Raw genomic sequence first — 20700 nt, 5'->3', positions numbered from 1 at the left:
ATGTATCGGTCTCCAAATCACCAATGGCTATTTAAAAATCATAATCAAAACACGACATGGTCTTCATAAGGGTGATGATAAGAAAGTTTTATAAAAACTACAGTTATATTATGATTTTGCCGGAAGAACTGTTGGTCATTTGGTGAAAGTGTTTGATATTCATTTTGTTTTCTTAAAAAGGAGATTAAATATGAATTTTATTTCAAGATATAACGAAGATTTAGTTTAGATAAAGTTTAGAGTGTAGGATGACTTTTCGATTGTTAGTGATATTACAGAGTGACCGTTACAAAATGAAAGGTGACACCGTGCACCAGGACGTGCTACGATGTAGCAGAGTTTGGTCATTTGGTGAAAGTTGACTGCTTTTGGATTTCAAGTGATGCTAAAATGTGTACTAAAAGTAAGCTAATTGTTGCTTCATAATGTTTTCATTTCATCAAAGTGTACTTTTAAAGGTTATGAAAAGATTATTATATGCATTATGATACTATGAAATGCCTACAGGCGATAAGCATGTCCTTGTATAAAGGGGGCAGTGTTTTTTCAGGGCTGGGATTACTTCATCAAGTTCATGGGAGTTTTAAATTTGGTAGGTTATTATGTCCTTTTTAATGCCAGTTTGTAAACAAGCCTGCTTTCAGATCAAATGAACGATTTCAGAAGAAGTAACATATTTGATAACTGATATTTAACGATTTATATGGCGTTTAAAATATTAAAACTGCCATAAAACATGATAATCTAACTCAGATGCTACCCACTGATGATAGGGTGATTGTGATGTGCAACATGCATAATGCGTGTATACTATACATACAAAATGAGGTGATCATTAAGAAAATTGAAAAAGAAAGTTATTTAACCAGATTAAGCGTAAGTTTTAGCACTGTTAATTTAAAATATTTAACTTAATGTACCATGATGCAGTCATGTCTACAGTAGAATTCATCTCGACCTTTGCAGGACTTAACCCCATTAAAAGCTATTAAACCAAGATAACACTCATTGAAACAGCTCAACCAGCTCAACTGATTAAATCGGATCTTCTCTGGTTGTGCACAAGTGACTGTTTTCATGTGCGATATCGCAATAAAGCTGGTATTCATAGCTTCAGTTGGGTAACCGATTATAAAGGAAACGAAAGGAAACAATGTTATGTGTGGCTTTGTTCACGAAATCAGACAATGTCGTGCTTTTTGTAAACCAGCATTCTTGAAAATGAGCAACATAATGATTTTTGACTTAACACGGTTTAGAAATAATTTCTTCATATTTTTGGTGTTATCTGTCGTTTACATGTCCTTCCTAAAACACAAAAGTACGACCTCTCCAAACACCTAAATTAGCTAAAAATTTAGGACATGTTACAAAACTTTATTTTCTAGAACCTATTTAGAATAATTTAAATGTAGCTTTTACCGGTTTTTTTGTGGCATCCTTCAGAAGTGAGCGGTCCGATACCAATATTTTCGGTCAAATCTCCATTCAAATAACACGGGAGTTGGCTAGCTATGCCTTGCCCTCACTCATATTTTACAAAAGTACGACCATTTCTGAACATCTAACCTAGCTGTAATTTTAGGTCATGATAGAGAAATATATTTGCTAGAAGTTTTGGAGAATAAATAAAATATTGGCTGGTTATTTTTCACACAGTGATGTTAACTAGGCAAGTGTCCATTCTCCCAACATACATCATTTGTAGGGGTCACGCGTCAATGGTGAGAGCACTGTGTATTGTGTATAGGAAAACGGACAGTAACTGCAGTATGCTAAATTACATAAAGACAATGTAGACCTCTGGTATACGCACGTAATGTTACATTAAATATCTGTTTCGGCCTGCGTGCCGCTTTTTCGGTCTTTTGCACATTATGTAAACTTAAAAGTGAAAACTTCACTTTTTATGAGATAATTTTGAGATTAAAACAGCACAGATGTCATGATTGTGACGTATATGTCCCAGTTCTATTGTTCACTATAATTGATAGGCAGTCATAGATGTCAAAGGTCACATTATCATCAATCTGTCACCAGGATACAACAATGTTGTTACCATGGCTCCCACGGCACTATTTCATGTTCAAGGGCTTGTATCGCCGAATGTTCTCTTGCTTGCCAATTAATGACATGAATACTTCTTGTCACTTGTTAACAAGTAGATTTTGTGGGTAAACGATGAAAAATAGAAAATGAGTCACTTATTTAATGATTTAATAAACTAATTTAAGCACTTAAAAGTGAGTATATTTAGTACAAGGGGCTACACATTATGGGACATTTATCAAAAAGAATGGCGCCATTGTGATGTCGAAAAAACACATTTTAATGGATTTGCCCAAATTACGATTTTAAATAGTAAATGTTTTTGTTGAAATTTTTAAAAATATATGATTATATTTGTGATATTTGGACTTAATCCTTTAGAATAGACTTTATTCTATATAATAACATCAAATTTAGCGTTATATATGAGTATGGTATAGGCCAACTGGATGGGTGACGAGTGTGTGCCGAAACGAGACAGCTGGCCGCAGATCACGTCGTCGTTGTACTCGAAAATATAGAAACCATTATGACATTTGAAAGTTTTTTAAAAATGATTTCAACCTGAATTTCTACATTTGAATTTGTCAATAAAGAGTGTATTATTTGCATATGTCCTCCAGGCAGATCCACAGCTACGGATAGGTATCATGTTATAGCTTCAGCGGGGGCTCACATTTCGGCAAATGGTTCGTTCGCTCCAAAACATGGCAGCAGCTTGGTAACGCCTTTTCTGGTAAATAGTGAGAAGGAAAAAAAAGCGAAATGTGAAATTCATTCTTTTCAATTTGTCAATACCAGATAGTTTGTGTATTTAATTAACATTTGTATGTTACATTCAGGGGTGTGAGGACTATTAAGGGCAGGGTGGCATATGGGGGGAAAGGCGATGCAAACACGGGAAAAATACGACATGCATGATCTATTGTCTACGCCTTTTTTCGTCATCCTGGACGCTCTTGATTCATTCTTTAGTAGGTATCGCTTTTGCCATTAATTTCAAAAACTGATATCCAAGAAATTGAAACAGACGGGAGTGAAAGTTTATAAGACGACCTCAGAGTGCTTGAAATATAGTAGCAAGTATATATGGAGCACATGTGCTATGTTTGCCCATATGTCAGAACCTCTTTTGTCTAAATTTTCATCATTTATATTAAGAAGTATTTGGAAGTCAAACAGCTACGCCTAAATATCGTATACCTGACAAAGGCTCTCACTTTTTTTCTACCCACATTTGTGGTCGCGGTATCCATATGCGCATTTCGTAGCTAAGTAAACGTAGACGTCCGTTTCTCCACCCCTATTACTTGCTACTTTAGGTTCTTATTAGACGACTGGCTAATGATTGCCCATACATACGTCTAATTTGTCGTTAATTGGTGAAAGAAAGCGGACTGCCATTTCGTGCTGCAGGTGCATCTGATATACTCAATAACATTCAATCGTACATCCAAACCCAATTCAGGGACTTATGTGTTTACCCCCTAAATATACAATAGATTTGGGAACTTTTTCTAAGCAGCTGCAGTCATAAATTACTCGTCCTGTGTAGCTTATTTAACGATAAGTATCCCCTCTGACGGGGCACGCATGCAGAGTTTGGTTTTCACGTATCGCTCGCCTCTGCCGGCTTGTCCCAAATGTGCCCGATGCCTTTCGCCTCGCCTCGCCTCTCAGCCAGCTTGCCAACTTGTTTCTAGCGTGTCTTGTTTCGCACAAGAACTAAACAGTCTGTCTATTCTGCGATAAAACTTGTCGCTTGGGTGTATACGTAGCCTTGGGTTGCCGTTAACTCGAGTATAGCCCTATTTGGGGGAGCAGTCAGCACGTGTTTCGGCTATGTCTTACTGAGGAAAAACGGCATCGGAGGTTTGGCAATCCTTTGTTTCAAATCTACAAATCTTTGAGAATACTCCACTCGTGTACATTTGCACGAATTTCTTTCTCTTAACACTCGTGCTTAAACTTTCTAACACCCATTTTTATTCGCACTTGATGAGACTGTTACCCATTAAAGCCATTGTTCTCGAGCACTTGGTTTTGTTGCATACCATTGACGATCGGCTTCATGGCACCGCCTCCCAAACAAGCGGATTATTAATCTAATTTTCCGCACATTTTTTTTTTACAAATAATTACCTTTTACTTTTTAAAGAGATCTTTGTGATACTCGAAGCATGGCCTTAAGCTTACGGCAAAAACATAACTAACTTTCTCTACCTCTCTCTAGCACCCCTTAACAATACACACTGCGATATGGTTGGAACGCAGTCTCCTTGACGACCAATCTGCCCAAATCTGACATAATTCATGTTCAGAAAAGTTGACGGCGAATAGGGCAAAATGTTCTAAATACACGCCTCTTTGTTTTCTAAGGGCAATAAAGTCATACACCAAAAAGGGCAACAAAGAATAATTAGCAAGATGTTTACGCAGCACTTGAGCAGATGGTATCCCTATGTTGAGGGCAAGGGTATGTTGTAAAATACGACTCTTATTACTTCCTTATGTTCACTCTTTATTTTGTAATTTCTTTGCCATTTTTCGGCACTGAAATTATTTTCATATTAGATGTAAATGTTAATTAGAATTGTACCGGAATAATGTCTGAATTTGCTCAGTAATTTTATAAACTAAATAACATGTACATAATCTATACATGGGGGTAGGGGGAGGTTGTTAAATACGACCCTCCCCACTTTCTTATGTTAAGACTTTATTTCGTCATTTTGTGCCATTTTTCGGCACTGAAACTATTTTCATATAAGAACAAACGAATTGGCAAACATGAATTGAAATTGTTCCAGAAATATGTTTGCAATTGCTTAGAATTAACAACACTTAAATAAAATGGACATAATCCATACGTTGGGGGTGGGGGTGAGCTGTAACATACGACTTTCATTACTTTCTTTTGTTTAGCCTTTATTTTGTCATTTTGTGCCATTTTTGTGCCATTTTTCGGCACTGAAATTGTTTTTATATAAGAAACAAATTATTGCCAAAATTAATTTGGATTTTACCGGAAAATTTGTTTTACCTTGCTTAATATTTAAAAACCTTTAATAAAAATCATAATAATACCGATGTTCAGAGTAGGACTATGCTGTCAACACAACTGTCATTTCATTTCTTCTCTTATGTTAACTCTATATTTTGGCTCTTTTTGTGCCATTTTTCGGCATTAGAATTGTTTTTTTAAATAACTAAAAAATTATTGTTAAAATGACTGCAAACTTTACCGGAAATATGTTTGCATTTGCTCAATATTTAAAAACATCAAATAAAAGACTGTTATTGGAAGTAGGGCTAATACCCAAGAGGGCGGAGACTTATATCGCAACTGGAGTACCACGTGCCGAAAAATGACATTTCACTCGCAATTCTATCGCTCAATTTCCCTCATTCCGACTTAATCTCTTCTTAAATGCGCATTGCTTTTAAAACATTTTAGTGTAATCATACGCGGTATTTACCGAGTCCTTCTTTTCATCCTCCTCTTAAGACGTAGAGGTCATTGTGTCTCGCTACAATAGGTAGTGGTAGGCCTGGGTTATCCTGTCTTGGACTCCAAAATGGACGCACACTCCTCCAAGTGTCATATTCGGTACACAGAGAGCGTCCGCGAGGCAAAGAAACTTTCTCTGAAATGGTAAAAAAGATAAGAATTGAATGAATTGATCCATTTATATAAGTGCGTGGATTTATATTACCTCGATATGTACGCGTAGTTTATTTTGTATAAGCCATCTTAAGGTTTGAATGGGAGGTGGAAAGGCGACGCTTCAAGAGCGAAAGTCTACTCGACAACTCGACGTCTTGGTCATGAAGTGTACACAGAGACGCATATTTTACAAATTAGTTGAATTTAAAAAAAAAGATATTATTGTATTTTGACACGCTTATGATATTATCAAAAACGGCTTTATATATGGCATTATGCGGCAAAACTACGCCTAGGGGTTTAAATATTATATGGGATTACTGGGGAGGGAGAGAGAGCTGGCTCGGTATTGCCCTTCCCCTCTCTTGTTTGACTGCGCCCAAGACACTATTTATACAACAAGGCGTCATTTAATATTTGTATATTTAAAAATGTTCGCAAATATACAGAAAAATAATGCAAAATATATCAAATATAAAAATAAAACCAACAAACTGGTAAAAATCGCTGCTAAAATGCTATACAAAGCTTACAAGTAACACGTAGAACCGTGTTGTCGACATTCTACAAAAAGTGGGCGTGGTCACCAAAATCAAAATTACGTGTTTTTATACATTGACATTTGTTTAATTTTGTAAATAATTGTAAAATATGATTGAAATAATCATATTTAACTAACTTTATCACATTTGCTCGCAAAAATATGATGAATTTTGCTGCAAACGAATTTGGACGCAGTGGGTAGATGCCGAATTGAGCGCAACCGTCATTTCGTACTTGGCGCCTCGCGTCTGGACACGGTGGAAAAAATTAGCGCCATCTGTTGTTCATATAAGTTCAATGATGCATAAATTGCACGAAGTTTCAACAAAAAATAATTTTGCAAGAACGAAATGGAAAGCGAAGAGAAAACAGAAAAAGGTAACTTGAGGGAAAGCTAATTTTGTGACAGTTGCTAATTTAATTATGTGGGCAGCTTGGTGGGGTGAATGATAGTATTTATCATTTGTTTAAATGCTACTTAATTTTATAAATAGGTGAAAACATGTTTTTTACACGTTATACCTCATCTAGAAAGTGTACAAATTATTTATGTATTTTTATCAGGCATTTAAAATTCTTGTAACATGAAATGTAATTATAAATGTGCATATTGTATAATGTTTAATATTTATATAACTATCAACGGGCTTAATATCAGTCGTAAAGGCATCAAAACTTGTTTCTTATCATGGAAAAAGTATCATCCTATATTCGACCTGTAATGAAATATTGAAAATATTGGGTTATAATTTATCATGTCTATAAATGTAGAATTAAACTAAATAAGATTACATTTTACATTATAAGCGTCGTTAAAACGGCATGTTTAATAAGGGTTTACACTCTGGTCAACACTCGACATTGGCACACTTGTTTTTTGAAATACCCTGAATCAAAATTAACCTCTATAAGCGCGTCTAATATATATAAGACATATCTCAATGTTGCCGTTAAATTTAGGAGTGCCTCACACAATCACTAACATATAACGTGAAATCTTAATTTTTAGTAGAAGAAGTGTTCGAGCTCTGTTGGTTTATTTTCTGAAGAAGGCACCCATATCTTGATAAAGTAGTGGAGTAATAGCTGGAGATATGTGATGAAGTAGTGTGCTATCAGCAGTAGATAGCAGATGAAGTAGTGGAGTATCAGCAGTAGATAGCAGATGAAGTAGTGTGCTATCAGCAGTAGATAGCAGATGAAGTAGTGGAGTATCAGCAGTAGATAGCAGATGAAGTAGTGTGCTATCAGCAGTAGATAGCAGATGAAGTAGTGTGCTATCAGCAGTAGATAACAGATGAAGTAGTGGAGTAATAGCAGGAGATAGCAGATGAAGTAGTGTACTATCAGCAGTAGATAGCAGATGAAGTAGTGGAGTATCAGCAGTAGATAATAGATGAAGTAGTGTGCTATCAGCAGTAGATAGCAGATGAAGTAGTGGAGTATCAGCAGTAGATAGCAGATGAAGTAGTGTGCTATCAGCAGTAGATAGCAGATGAAGTAGTGGAGTATCAGCAGTAGATAGCAGATGAAGTAGTGTGCTATCAGCAGTAGATAGCAGATGAAGTAGTGTGCTATCAGCAGTAGATAACAGATGAAGTATTGGAGTAATAGCATTAGATAGCAGATGAAGTAGTGTGCTATCAGCAGTAGATAGCAGATGAAGTAGTGTGCTATCAGCAGTAGATAACAGATGAAGTATTGGAGTAATAGCAGTAGATAGCAGATGAAGTAGTGGAGTATCAGCAGTAGATAGCAGACGAAGTAGTGGAGTATCAGCAGTAGATAGCAGATGAAGTAGTGGAGTATCAGCAGTAGATAGCAGATGAAGTAGTGGAGTATCAGCAGTAGATAATAGATGAAGTAGTGTGCTATCAGCAGTAGATAGCAGATGAAGTAGTGGAGTATCAGCAGTAGATAACAGATGAAGTATTGGAGTAATAGCAGGAGATAACAGATGAAGTATTGGAGTAATAGCAGTAGATAGCAGATGAAGTAGTGTGCTATCAGCAGTAGATAGCAGATGAAGTAGTGGAGTAATAGCAATATCAGGAATAGGTAGTGGATGAAGTAGTGTGCAATAGTGGAAGAAGTAGTGGAGTATCAGCAATAGATAGTGGATAATCGAACAAGCGTGCTATCAGCAGTAGATAAATGAAGTATTCTGCTATCGGCAGTAGGTAAGGGATGTAGTAGTGTTCTGTCAGTAGCAGATATAGACTTGACCAGGTCGTTTTGGTATTCGTAAGATTAAATTTTGTTAATTAATCTTGAAAAATACAAAACTCATGCAGGCCTATTTTAAGATCATTTTTGCAAAACAAGGCATGCAATTTACTGTGACATTTCAAGGGCACTATTGCTTGAACCACAGACTGCTCGGACATTGCAGGCAATTTCCTGTACATTAAAAATGATACCCCTGCTATATAAAGCCACACCAGTGGCCAGGTTGATGGATCAAAGGGTACCATAGACCCTAGGTCTTTGATTGTACAGAACACTACCTGACCAGCAGTGTGGTCTTTGTAAAAATCCTGGGGGGGGGGGGTAAAATTATTTAACATGTTTAGTGGCGTATCTGGGCCAGGATCAGTTGTTTGAGGGGGCTTATAAGACAAACATAGTGGTAGTGGTTTTGGGGCAGGTGGGCATCGTTTTGGCGGTGTTTGTTACTGTGATCATTGCGTACGAAGCGCGAACAAAGTTTCACCTGTTCACTATTTTAGCCCAAAATTAAGGTGAAATTTTGTGTTAGCCAGGAGGTTTCAAAATCTGTATGAATGCTTTAAACGTTTTATACCCTTATAGAAACCTTTACAAATAAACATCTCAAAAAAGTAACTAACCCCCTTAAATAATGACCATTATTCAAATCTGTAAAATGCGTTGGAAGCAGAATTCATTTCTGCACATTTTGACATCTCATTTGTAGCAATTGACTAAATATTGACGTCACATCGTACATTTAAATCAATTTAAATCAATGTAACCCAATATTTGAAAGTTGCAGTAAATTGTATTGATTTTGTATTCAGTATAATGGAAGGAAATCTATGTAATGATATCTGTGTGTTTGTGTATTGTATATAGGTGGAACTTTCAAATCTGGACATCACTACATTAAATTGACCGGTGTTTTATTGTTTTCTGGGCTATCGTAAGGTGGCAAAATGCGCAGAAATAAATTCTTCTTCCAACGCATTTTACAGATTTGTAATACAATAGCCCTTTTTTGAATAATGGCCATTATTTAAGGAGGTTAGTTACTTTTTTTGAGATGTTTATAAACCGATATTTAGGCCCCCTAAACGTTTTCTGTGGAATGCTTTGTATTTGCTGGGTAGTAGATGAAGTACCGTAGCGGAGTATCAGTAGTAGATAGCAGATGAAGTAGTGATCCATTGCAGTCAGCGTACCGCGCTCTACACAGTACGGAGACTGCTATGATCAAAGTACTGTCTGACATTACATCTGATATTGACTCAAGACGGGTTGTTTTTGTTTTACTTCTCGACATGAGTGCAGCTTTTGATACTGTTGACCACAAAATATTACTGGACCGTCTTGAAAAGAGCTATGCAATCACTGGTACTGCCAAAGCATGGTTTGAGTCTTATCTTAAAGGTTGGGCTTCGAAGGTGTGTATATCTGGCACGTTATCAGAACCTGTCACTCTCAGTTATGGTGTGCCACAAGGGTCAGTGCTTGGCCCTCTTTTGTTTACTTGTTATTCCAACCCCGTTGGGGGAAATTGTGCGCTCGTACCAATTAAGATATCACATCTATGCTGATGATTGCCAGATTTACGCATCTTTTGATCCTCGCATTCCAAAAGATATGGAAAACAATCTCATTAATATAACAAACTGCATCGCTGAAATCAGGAGATGGCTTTCAGCAAATTACCTTAAACTTAATGACTCAAAATCCGAGTTTTTCATTACTGGATCTAACTACAACTTAAAACTCGTTGATACTAAAAACACCGAACTTGTCATTGGTGGCTCAAGTATCAAGCTCTCCCCTGTCATCCGGAATCTTGGCTGTTTTCTTGACGTAAACTTATCCCTCACGGCTGACGTCAACAATCTTCGCAAGACAATCCTGTTCCACATCAAAAATCTCTGGCACATACGTAGATTCATTGACAAAGAAACATGTCACCATGCAGTTCGTGCTCTAGTTATTTCCAGGCTGGACTATTGTAATGCTGTCTTCACTTTACTATCTGCCAGGGATAAGGATCGTTTACAGCGACTGCAAAATAATGCTGCACGTCTTGTGTTTGCGGTTGGACGTCGAGTCGAAGCCAAACCCCTTCTTCATAAACTGCACTGGCTGCCTGTCGAGCAGAGAATATTCTGTTCAAAGTCCTTTTGTATGTATACAAGGCATTTAACAACTTAGCTCCTAAGTACATTGCTGAACAATTCACTGTTTATGTTCCATCCCGGCCCCTTCGATCAGCCATGGACATAAATCGGCTTGTTATACCGATGTCTGAATTGGTCACTGTGGGTGATCGAAGTTTCAAAGTTGTCGCCGCAAATGCCTGGGACTCTTTGCCGAGACAACTGCGGACTGCTGGATCTACAGACATTTTCAAGGGAAATCTTAAGACTTTTCTATTTTAAGAACTTTGTAATTCATTTATTTGTTGTAAACGCTATGGTACCTTCTGAATAGCGTCCTAAATACCTGTTTGTTGTTGTTGTTGTTGTAGTATCATGCAGCAGTAGATAGCAGATGAAGTATTGGACTATCAGCAGTAGATAGCAGATGAAACAGCGGAGTATCAGCTGTAGATAGCAGATGAAGTAGTGTAGTATCAGCAGTAGATAGCAGATGAAGTATTGGAGTATCAGCAGTAGATAGCAGATGAAATAGCGGAGTATCAGCAGTAGATAGCAGATGAAACAGCGGAGTATCAGCTGTAGATAGCAGATGAAGTAGTGTAGTATCAGCAGTATATAGCAGATGAAGTAGTGTAGTATCAGCAGTAGATAGCAGATGAAATATTTGAGTATCAGCAATAGAGGGCAGATGAAACAGCGGAGTATCAGCAGTAGACAGCAGATGAAGTAGTGGAATATCAGCAGTAGATAGCAGATGAAGTAATGTGCTATCAGTAGTAGATAGCAGTTGAAGTAGTTGAGTATCAGCAGTAGATAGTAGATGACGTAGTGTGCCATCAGCAGTAGATAGCAGATGAAGTAGTGTGCTTTATCCATAATATATAATAGCAGATGAAGTAGTTGAGTATCAGCAGTAGAGTAGATGAAGCAGTGTGCTATCAGCAGTATAGATAGTAGATGAAGTAGTGTGCTATCAGTAGTAGATAGCAGATTAAGTTTTGTGCTATCAGTAGTAGATAGTATAGATGAAGTAATGTGTTATCAGCAGTAGATAGTAGATGAAGTAGCGTGCTATCAGTAGTAGATAGCAGATGAAGTAATGTGCTATCAGCAGTAGAGAGTAGATGAAGTAGCGTGCTATCAGTAGTAGATAGCAGATGAAGTAGTGTGCTATCAGTAGTAGATAGCAGATGAATTAGTGGGGTGTCAACAGTGGATAGTGGATGAAGTAGTGTGCTATCAGTAGTAGATAGTAGATGAAGTAGTGTGATATCAGTAGTAGATAGCAGATGAATTAGTGGGGTGTCAACAGTGGATAGTGGATGAAGTAGTGTGCTATCAGTAGTAGATAGTAGATGAAGTAGTGTGCTCTCAGTAGTAGATAGCAGATGAATTAGTGGGGTATCAGCAGTGGATAGTAAATGTAGTAATGTGCCATCAGCAGTATAGATAGTAGATGAAGTAGTGTGCTATCAGTAGTAGGTAGCAGATGAAGTAGTTGAATATCAGCAGTAGATAGCAGATGAAGTAGTGGAGTATCAGCAGTAGATAGCAGATGAAGTAGTGGAGTATCAGCAGTAGATTGCAGATGAAGTAGTGGAGTATCAGCAGTAGATAGCAGATGAAGTAGTGGAGTATCAGCAGTAGATAGGGCGAGGCGAGTTAGCGCAGCGGTAATTCCCTCGCTTTGCACCACTGAGGTCCCGGGTTCAAGCCACGGCGCGGCCCAATGACTCATGTGCACTTGGTTTATCCCGATTCCATGCTCGCTCTCGCAGGTTTTCTCCGGGATCTCCGGTTTCCTCCTGTATCGCAAAAATCGGTGATTAGTTGTTTGGTTATCAAAACTTCCTTCACCCAATGGAATTTGGGGAGCTGCACAGATAATTGGTGGATGTTACAATCTAAATGCGGATAGGTGTGCGCCGTTCGGCAGCAACCTAGTTGATGCGATCTGATTGTGATGATTCACCATTGCAGCGAAATTACAGCGCTTTGAGTCCTCTAAGATCTGGAGAAAGGCGCTTTAGGAATCCAAAATTTATTATTTATTATTATTTATTTTATAGATAGCAGATGAAGTAGTGGAGTATCAGCAGTGGGTAGTATGAAGTAGTAGAGTGTCAACAGTAGATAGCAGATGAAGTATAGTGGAGTATCGATAGCAGATGAAGTAGTGTGCTATTATTATATCAGATAAAGTAGTGGAGTATCATCATTATAAAGGAGTTGGATTAGTGGAGTTCAGCAGTAGATAGTAGATAAAACTTTTAAAAAAGTGATTTATTGTGAGCTACATCATATCCGCATGCCTCAGCACACATATCCGGGAAATTGCTGTTCTATGGCCCACTGTACACCATAGAGTAAACCATTTGTTTAACATCATTGAGGGAGCCAGTTATGAGACGCACAGCTCTGATATTAGCCGAGTAAATAAGCGAAGAGTTCAACACCTTATCGAGTAATCTAACTTAACTGCTTAATCAACATTGCAGTTATTGAGTGAATGAGTGAGCGAGCAAGTAAGTAAGAAATAAATAAAAATTCCTTTAAAAAAGGAATGGGGCGCCCAAATTATGTGAGCTTGGACGTGATATGGTGAATTCCATGGCATGGTGTTTAGATTTGGTCCCGGGGATTTGGTATCATAATGATTTTTTCTAGGGAAGAGTAGAAGATGATCAAATGCAAGACAAATGTGTTTGATTGGGGAAGGTGTATCACAGGACCGTTTTGGATGAAATAAATTGAATTGGAATGAAGCTGTCGTGTCAATTTGCGATTATGTGGGGTGGGGAGTTCAATTTTGGGGCATATTGTAGTGATGATATTGCTTTGGATATTGAATATTGTTGAATTTCGTTATGCAGGGGGGGTATATGATGGATAGTATAGGATCTACCCCTATGTTGACCAAAAGAAAAGTTTTTATGAATGTATAACGTCTGTGATACATATACATCATAACGTCTGTGATACATATACATCATCTACTTGCTAATACACTGAAAATCTAATAGAGATGAAGGATAAAAGACAATTACAGAAAATTCATTCTTCAAAAGTAGCTATATGGGTATACAATGTTTACAAGATAAGAACGTTAATGTTTTGTACATGAACGTAACATCTTTGATACATAGTTGTTAACACACTGAAAATCTGACTAGAGATTTACAATTTGATGATATCCGGGTGTTTCCATAACCTGACCACCTTTTCTGACTACCTTTTCTGACTACCTTTTCTGACCAGCTTTTACAGTGAGCCCTGTGATATTTGATGCTCACCACAATGGCCTTATCCCAATGCCATAGTCCAATAACATTAACCAAACAATCATAGTGCAAAATTTGACCTCAAGTTGCAGAGTATGAGGTTTTGTACCCCAATTTCCAAGGTCATTCAATGAATGTACAAATGTATTGGAGTTAAAGAACTGTGCACTAATAGATGAGAATGTTTTGGATCCTAGTGTTTTACGCCATAATCATAGACGTCATGCTGGGTGATAATTAGCAAGGTTTTCTCTGGGACTTGTTAATAGATAAACAACATTTTTAAGGGTACATGGTTGTTATTTCTTTCTCACTTTAGATTATTTATTTGTACCTTTTGCTTGTCGAGTATTTTGTTTTGTTTAATACAGTTTTGTTTGTATATTTAATGTCTTGGATGCACCATCGGATCGAGTGACACTGATGTAAAAAACAATTTTCAAATAAAACTTGAAACTTAAAACTACAACACTTTCATGGTAAATGAAATTATTTAAAACAAATAAAATAAAATTTTGCACGCACATCCAATTTTCCTGACTTCATTCGAACGAGTGCTCCCTAGTGTTTACCCTCAGCACTTCCCTGTTCTGACTTTGTCTGTCTGATGGACAATTAAGGGTATACGATGTATTGTTGGTCGAAGCAGCAGAAAACAAAGTAGTTCACAGCACCTTGCAAATGGTAGTGAGTTTTAGCAAAATTGCATTGCTCAATAAGCCCAATCGGCATTGGAAGTTTGCAATGCATTTGCAGTTTTGGGACACTTTGTCCTTTGACCTATCGGGAAAATTCAGAAAAATTGGGGTTTTGAGCGTACAAAATATAACTTAAAACGTGTTACTAGAATAAAAACAAACCCAAAAATTTGATTATTGTATAAATTAATTATTTTATTATTTATAATGATAACATATTACAATAATAAATTAATGATTACAGCAATTTTCCAGATATGTCAGAGGTCAAAGTGTCCCAAAAAACCTGAAAGTTATGGCGATTGGGCTTAATCATAGCAAGCGTGTAGAATAATTCAAATATCACAGATATACTTTTGTAGGTCCTGTGGTTCTTGAGTTATGTTGTAGAGAGGGCTGAAACAACAACACTTTTGTAAAACGTACATAACTCATTAACAATAAATTAAGCAAGTTTTCCAAAGTATATGATTTGTATAATGAACTTCTGCAAAACACCAATGTGTTATTTTTCAATAATATATTGATTCAGATAAATGAAAATCTGCTTCGACCAACAATACCTCGTATACCCTTAAACCCATATTCACATTCATGCTGCACCCTTAATATTATCAGGGCATGTTTGACCATAGGCCTGAATGTGACCTTGTGAAGTGGTAATAGTGTTTACTCTATCGATTATTGACCCAGCACCTGAAATGATAGCTGTCTCCTCTCTAAACTGAGAAGTTAACTGCCCTGTGAAAAACCATGGAAGTATGGAAAAACAAAACAAATTTCACTTAATAATTTCAATTTTATGTCACTTAACATCCAGAATGGTACAACATTATTGTGCAAAGTGTAAAGATAATAACAATATAGCAAACATCAAAATAATGTCAAATAAGATTGTCAAAAAAGGTGGTCAGAAAAGGTAGTCAGAAAAGGTAGTCAGAAAAGGTGGTCAGGTTATGGAAACACCCATGATATCCAAAAGAATACTTACTAACTTAGCATTGAAGAATTAAAATAATTACAGAACTTTCATTTGTTAACATACACGTAGCAATGATTAACAATGTTGAAAATACAAACGTAACGTTTTGTTCATAAACATAACATCCTCGACACATCTAGGATCCGCATAATTTGTTGATTAATGTCATAAACAGTCACAAAAGATTTATGGTCTGATCATTTTATCATTTTAAGGGGACCCGATATTGCATTTGGAAGAACCAGGCTTTTCAATTACTATCAAAACTGCTGGGTACCAAACTTTTTGATACAGCTTGTATAGTAATTTGTTCTAATTTCCATGCAAAAGGAGCCAGTTGTTTCATCCTTAAAACAAATAGGCTACACCATAATTTCCAATTACCCCATGCAGATAGATAAGACCTTGGTAAGATAAGCGTGTTAATTGTTATGTCACTATCACTATCTTGATCTTGATAAGATGCCTGACTTTGAAACTTTGGGTACAAAAACTCATACTCTGCAAGTTAGGTCAAATTTTGCACTATGATTGTTTATTTGAGCTTATTGGACTATGCCATTCAGATTAGGCTATTGTAATCCAAAGTGTTGGTCACCGTCTATCGGGTTCTAAGAGGCGGTAAACTGGTTACAAAGGTCAAAGTGGTTACAAAGGTCAAAGGTCTCGATTTATTTGGTGTTTTTACAAATCCATTAATTTTGTCTTTTAAACAAAGAATATACGCACACCATTTTATCCTGTGCATAACAGAAAACAATAATAAAATAAAATCCAAGCATATTGTGGATTTATTTCTGAGCAAGGGCATAATTTTAGCAAAATAGCACAACAATTGCGGAGTAAATCTAGTAAGACTGAAATTAGAAGCTACTCACAAGTACATGCCAATATTGTGGGACGCCTCCGTAGAGGGCGCCCCAAAAAGCAAGTTAAAGTAACTTACATCACGCGATGCGGTCATTGTAGTGTTTACTGATTACGCCAGTTAATTAACTGCTATACGAGTGATAATTACAGTCCATATCAAAGCACTTTATCATTTAGACAAATTGTATACAACTATTATTTAATTATTACAACACGCTTTGAAGAATCAATTTGATGTAGAAGAATCGGTGTGTAACAATTGCAGTTATAATTGGTAAGCCTCTTAATGCAAAGATGTCGATTCATTATACAAGAACAACTCTTATATAAGCGACTAAAATGAAGATAACCGTCACAATGAGATACTTTAAACAATACGAGCTTGAAATAGCTCTTATTGACAGCGTGTCTATCGCACTAATGAACCGCTCGTGCATATAATGCTTGGTAAACGCTTGTTCTAGATTTATTTCTATTCATTTGTTTAATTATATTTGTAAAAAAGTAATTAATGTCATAGCTTATATATATGCAGATGTTTTTATAATCGCCTGAAGTTAAAATGTGTTGAACACAATTAGCGGAGGTTGGCACGGGGTTTACAAGGGGATTTGCATATAAATGCTGCAATTATAGAAACGATAATGCGGTTTTAAAGTTTTGAAATAGTCATTTACGGGATTATAGAACATAATCTTGTAAAGACTCTGACAGAAGAGGAAAAATTAATGATTTTACTAGATATTTATTAATGTATAAGTTATTGTTCTATCTATCCATGCAAAAAGTTCCGTTCTTTGTTTTGCAATTATTATTAACTTTTAATCTTTCATATTTTACCCAGCAAGGAAAAAACACAAACATTTTGAAACATTTGTTGAAACGTTCAGTAACATTTAAATGTTGGGTTATGTAAAGATCATAGGGGCCGGTTTCTCGAAGCATGGCTAGTGGTCAGGCTTCCTAAGCTATCAGGCTTAAGCTCAATTAGTCCTATATACAAGTGCTTACAATTTCACACCAAACATCCCTATAAAGATAAATCAATAAATTGTATCCACATTGGTAGGGCTAGCCTACTAGCTTGGGAAGCCTGACCACTAGCCAAGCTTCAAGAAATCGGACCTAAGTATTTTGTATCAAACGATCGCTGGTAACGTTTTATAATAGTCAAGTAGTAATTTGTGTTTGGCAAAACCAGTAAGTTTTTACTTACTAATATTTCGTCCATCTCGTCGGAGGACTTCATCAGATGTGAGCATCTGATCCACTTTCCCGGGAAGCTGGCTTCCGGTTTTGAGTAGTCTTACTTCCAGTCTTCAAAAGTGGGTCAAATACGTGACTTAGGAAATAAGTGCCTTCCTCTCTATTCATGGTCTTGGTCCCCTCTTTCTGATCTCCATCGCTTCTCGTACTTCTCTTGACATGCTCTTTGCCCAGTATAAATAAATAAATAAATAAATAAATAAATAAATAAATAAATAAATAAATAAATAAATAAATAAATAAATAAATAAATAAATAAATAAATAAATAAATAAATAAATAAATAAATAAATAAATAAATAAATAAATAAATAAATAAATATATAAATAAATACCGTAAACGTTCGCCTAATGACGCAATGGGCTCCTTTGACGTAACTGGAATTTTAGACACAAACTAAAAGTGCCCTCCCATAAAAATCCCACAAATAAGGGCACGTATACCCTTAATTCTTGTTGGGAGTTTTAGAGGAGGGAGCTCTCTTTATGTACATGAATTTAACCTTGAGGCATCATCATCATTACATCGTGGTTATCATGAGGAACATGAGCACCATTACATCTTTGGTATTATGTGGGTGATCCACTTCCTGGAAAGACTACTTTGTTATCAAGTTCAGCACCAAGGTAGACTTCCTTGTCTTGGGAAATCCTCACCAAAATGTATAATCATAATATTAATTATGCAAAAGTGATATTTATAAATAAATAAAGCCCATTTTTCTATCAACGTATTATACATATTATGTCCTGAATGTGTTTCTACTATTCAAGTATGAATTTGATTATAAGCAACTAAGTTTTCCTTCCGTTCTTAAACTTCACTGTGTGGTAATTAACGCACTGCAGATTTTCAAGTTTCGATGACTGACCGGAATGGATTTAAATGACAGTCAGGTGTTAACTTTTTTACATTGACCGCGAGATAAATGAACATATAATAGCTCTCTGTACACGTGCTCGACAACTTAACGTCCCCTCCTAAGGACGGAGTTCTCATAGCTCATTTATTCAATTCTAACTGTACTATGGGGAGAGAAGAGGACCGAAAATAGATATTACCAATTAAATTCAGCCTTTGTCCCAAGTTCGTACTCCAGAAACACATTATCGACGGGAAATCAACCCGATGCCATGTACACAAGAAAAAAACCCACGTCAATTAGACTGGTTCTATTTTGGGGAAAATGGCGTTCCTAGCGATAAGTTTGCGTAAAACTATAAAAAAAAATTGGCAACCAGCTTTATTAATGTGGGTATGCAGAACTTGAATCTGTTGTCTGTCAAGCAATATTTTAAGACCCCAAATGACCCAATAGGATTGTATAGCGGGCACCAATTTTAATTTTATTCCAATAATACTTTCAAACATGTCAAATTATGAGTCTGCCCCCACGGATCCCAGAAATGTAAAAATTGCCCGTGTACGACCTATATCGTTAAGAAGTTATGGGGCATAAAAGGTCACATGTCGATTTGCTTGTTGTGTATGGGTCAAAAGTTGCTCCAAATTAAGTTGAGGCAAATTGTTGGCAAAGCTTAGATGTTTCAGAAAAAGAATAGTTTGCACTATCTGTAATGTATAGTTAGCATGTTGCACAGCAGACTCAGAAGATATGTAGGATTCAATAGGATTCAATGAAATTTGTATTTATTTATTTATCATCTATCTTCTGAACTTGACATTGAGATAGTAAAAACTATTCTTTTTCTGAATCCCTTGAACTTGAGGAACAGTTTGCATTCATTTGTACGAAAATTTGAGCAACTTTAATTTTGCACGTCTGTATAACATGTACATTGACCTTGGACCTGTTGAGCCTCATACCTCATAACTGGGTAACTATTTGTGATTTGTGGTCCTTAAACCCAGACGAATAATTTGGTATGTTTTTTTCACAGATAAGTCTTGTCTTGACAAGTTATGTAATGTTCAAAAGAAAAAGAAAACGAAAGAGTGAAACAGATATTCTACTTGTCGTTAATGCATAATGGTGAACTAATGAATGTAATTATAGGTTGATGATTTTGATCACAAAACATAGAATCATGAAAATCGCAAATGATTGATGTAGAATCACTGATCTTTCCTGAATCAAATGACTATTTTTTTTTTCTATTTATTCCATGTACATTATGCTAAATGTTACCACAACACAGCCCGTTACCGTTTATTAAACTTTATTATTTTACTCATAAATGCCTATAAAATCATGCATGTGCGAACAAGAATTTACAAATATCAGTAGAACAAAAAATACAGCATGAAAAAGAAGAAAGGAAAAGCAAGATAGAGAAAGAAAGAAGCAAGAACAAGAAAAAACACAAGAACAAGGAATAAATACCAAGAAAAAGAAAGAAAGACACACAGACAGACACACAGACAGACAGAAGGGAAGAAAGAAAGGAAAAAAAAGAAGAAAAAAAAAAAGAAAGAACGAAATAAAGAAAAGAAAGAACGAAATAAATAAATAAAAGAGCAAGTAAGAAAATATACATGACTGAAAAAGAAAAAGTAAGAGCAAGAAAAAAAGCAAAAGTAAGAAAGAAAAATTCAAGAGCATGAACAACAACAAGAGTAAGAACAAAAAAAAGAAGCTAAAAGCAAGAAAAAACAAGACCAAAAACTGAAAATGAAAGAGCAAGAAAGAAAACAACAAGAGTAAGAAAAAACAAGTAAGGTCAAGAAAAAAAGCAAAAGTAAGAAATAAAAATCAAGAGCAAGAAAGAAAAAATGCAAGAGCAATAACGAACAAGAAATCAAACACTAAGAGCAAGAAAAAACAAGAGCAAGAAAGAAAAGAAACAAAAGTAAGAAAGAAACGGGAAAGAAAGAAAGAAAGAAAAAAAGAAAGAAAGAAAGAAAGAAAGAAAGAAAGAAAGAAAGAAAGAAAGAAAAAATAAAGAAAGAAAGAATAAGAAAAGAAAGAAAGAAAGAAAGAAAAACAGGTAGACAGAAAGAAAGGAAGAAAGAAAGAACGAAATA

The 20700-nt window shown here is 36.0% G+C and overlaps 1 long non-coding RNA gene across 1 annotated transcript; it reads right to left on the bottom strand.

The window, feature by feature from the left end:
- Window positions 1-1781: 1781 nt before the first annotated feature.
- Window positions 1782-17873, bottom strand: LOC140160262 (uncharacterized). The gene is made up of 3 exons (XR_011859923.1): window positions 17665-17873; window positions 5529-5696; window positions 1782-2782 (listed from the first exon to the last, which is right to left on the bottom strand). It is a non-coding gene; the product is annotated as an uncharacterized lncRNA (long non-coding RNA).
- Window positions 17874-20700: the final 2827 nt, after the last annotated feature.

The sequence above is a fragment of the Amphiura filiformis genome, chromosome 9 (genome assembly GCF_039555335.1).
Source record: "Amphiura filiformis chromosome 9, Afil_fr2py, whole genome shotgun sequence".
In the NCBI taxonomy this organism is placed as follows: Eukaryota; Metazoa; Echinodermata; class Ophiuroidea; order Amphilepidida; family Amphiuridae; genus Amphiura; species Amphiura filiformis.
Note: the sequence above shows the minus strand (reverse complement) of the source record. Positions and strands in the feature narration are given on the sequence as shown.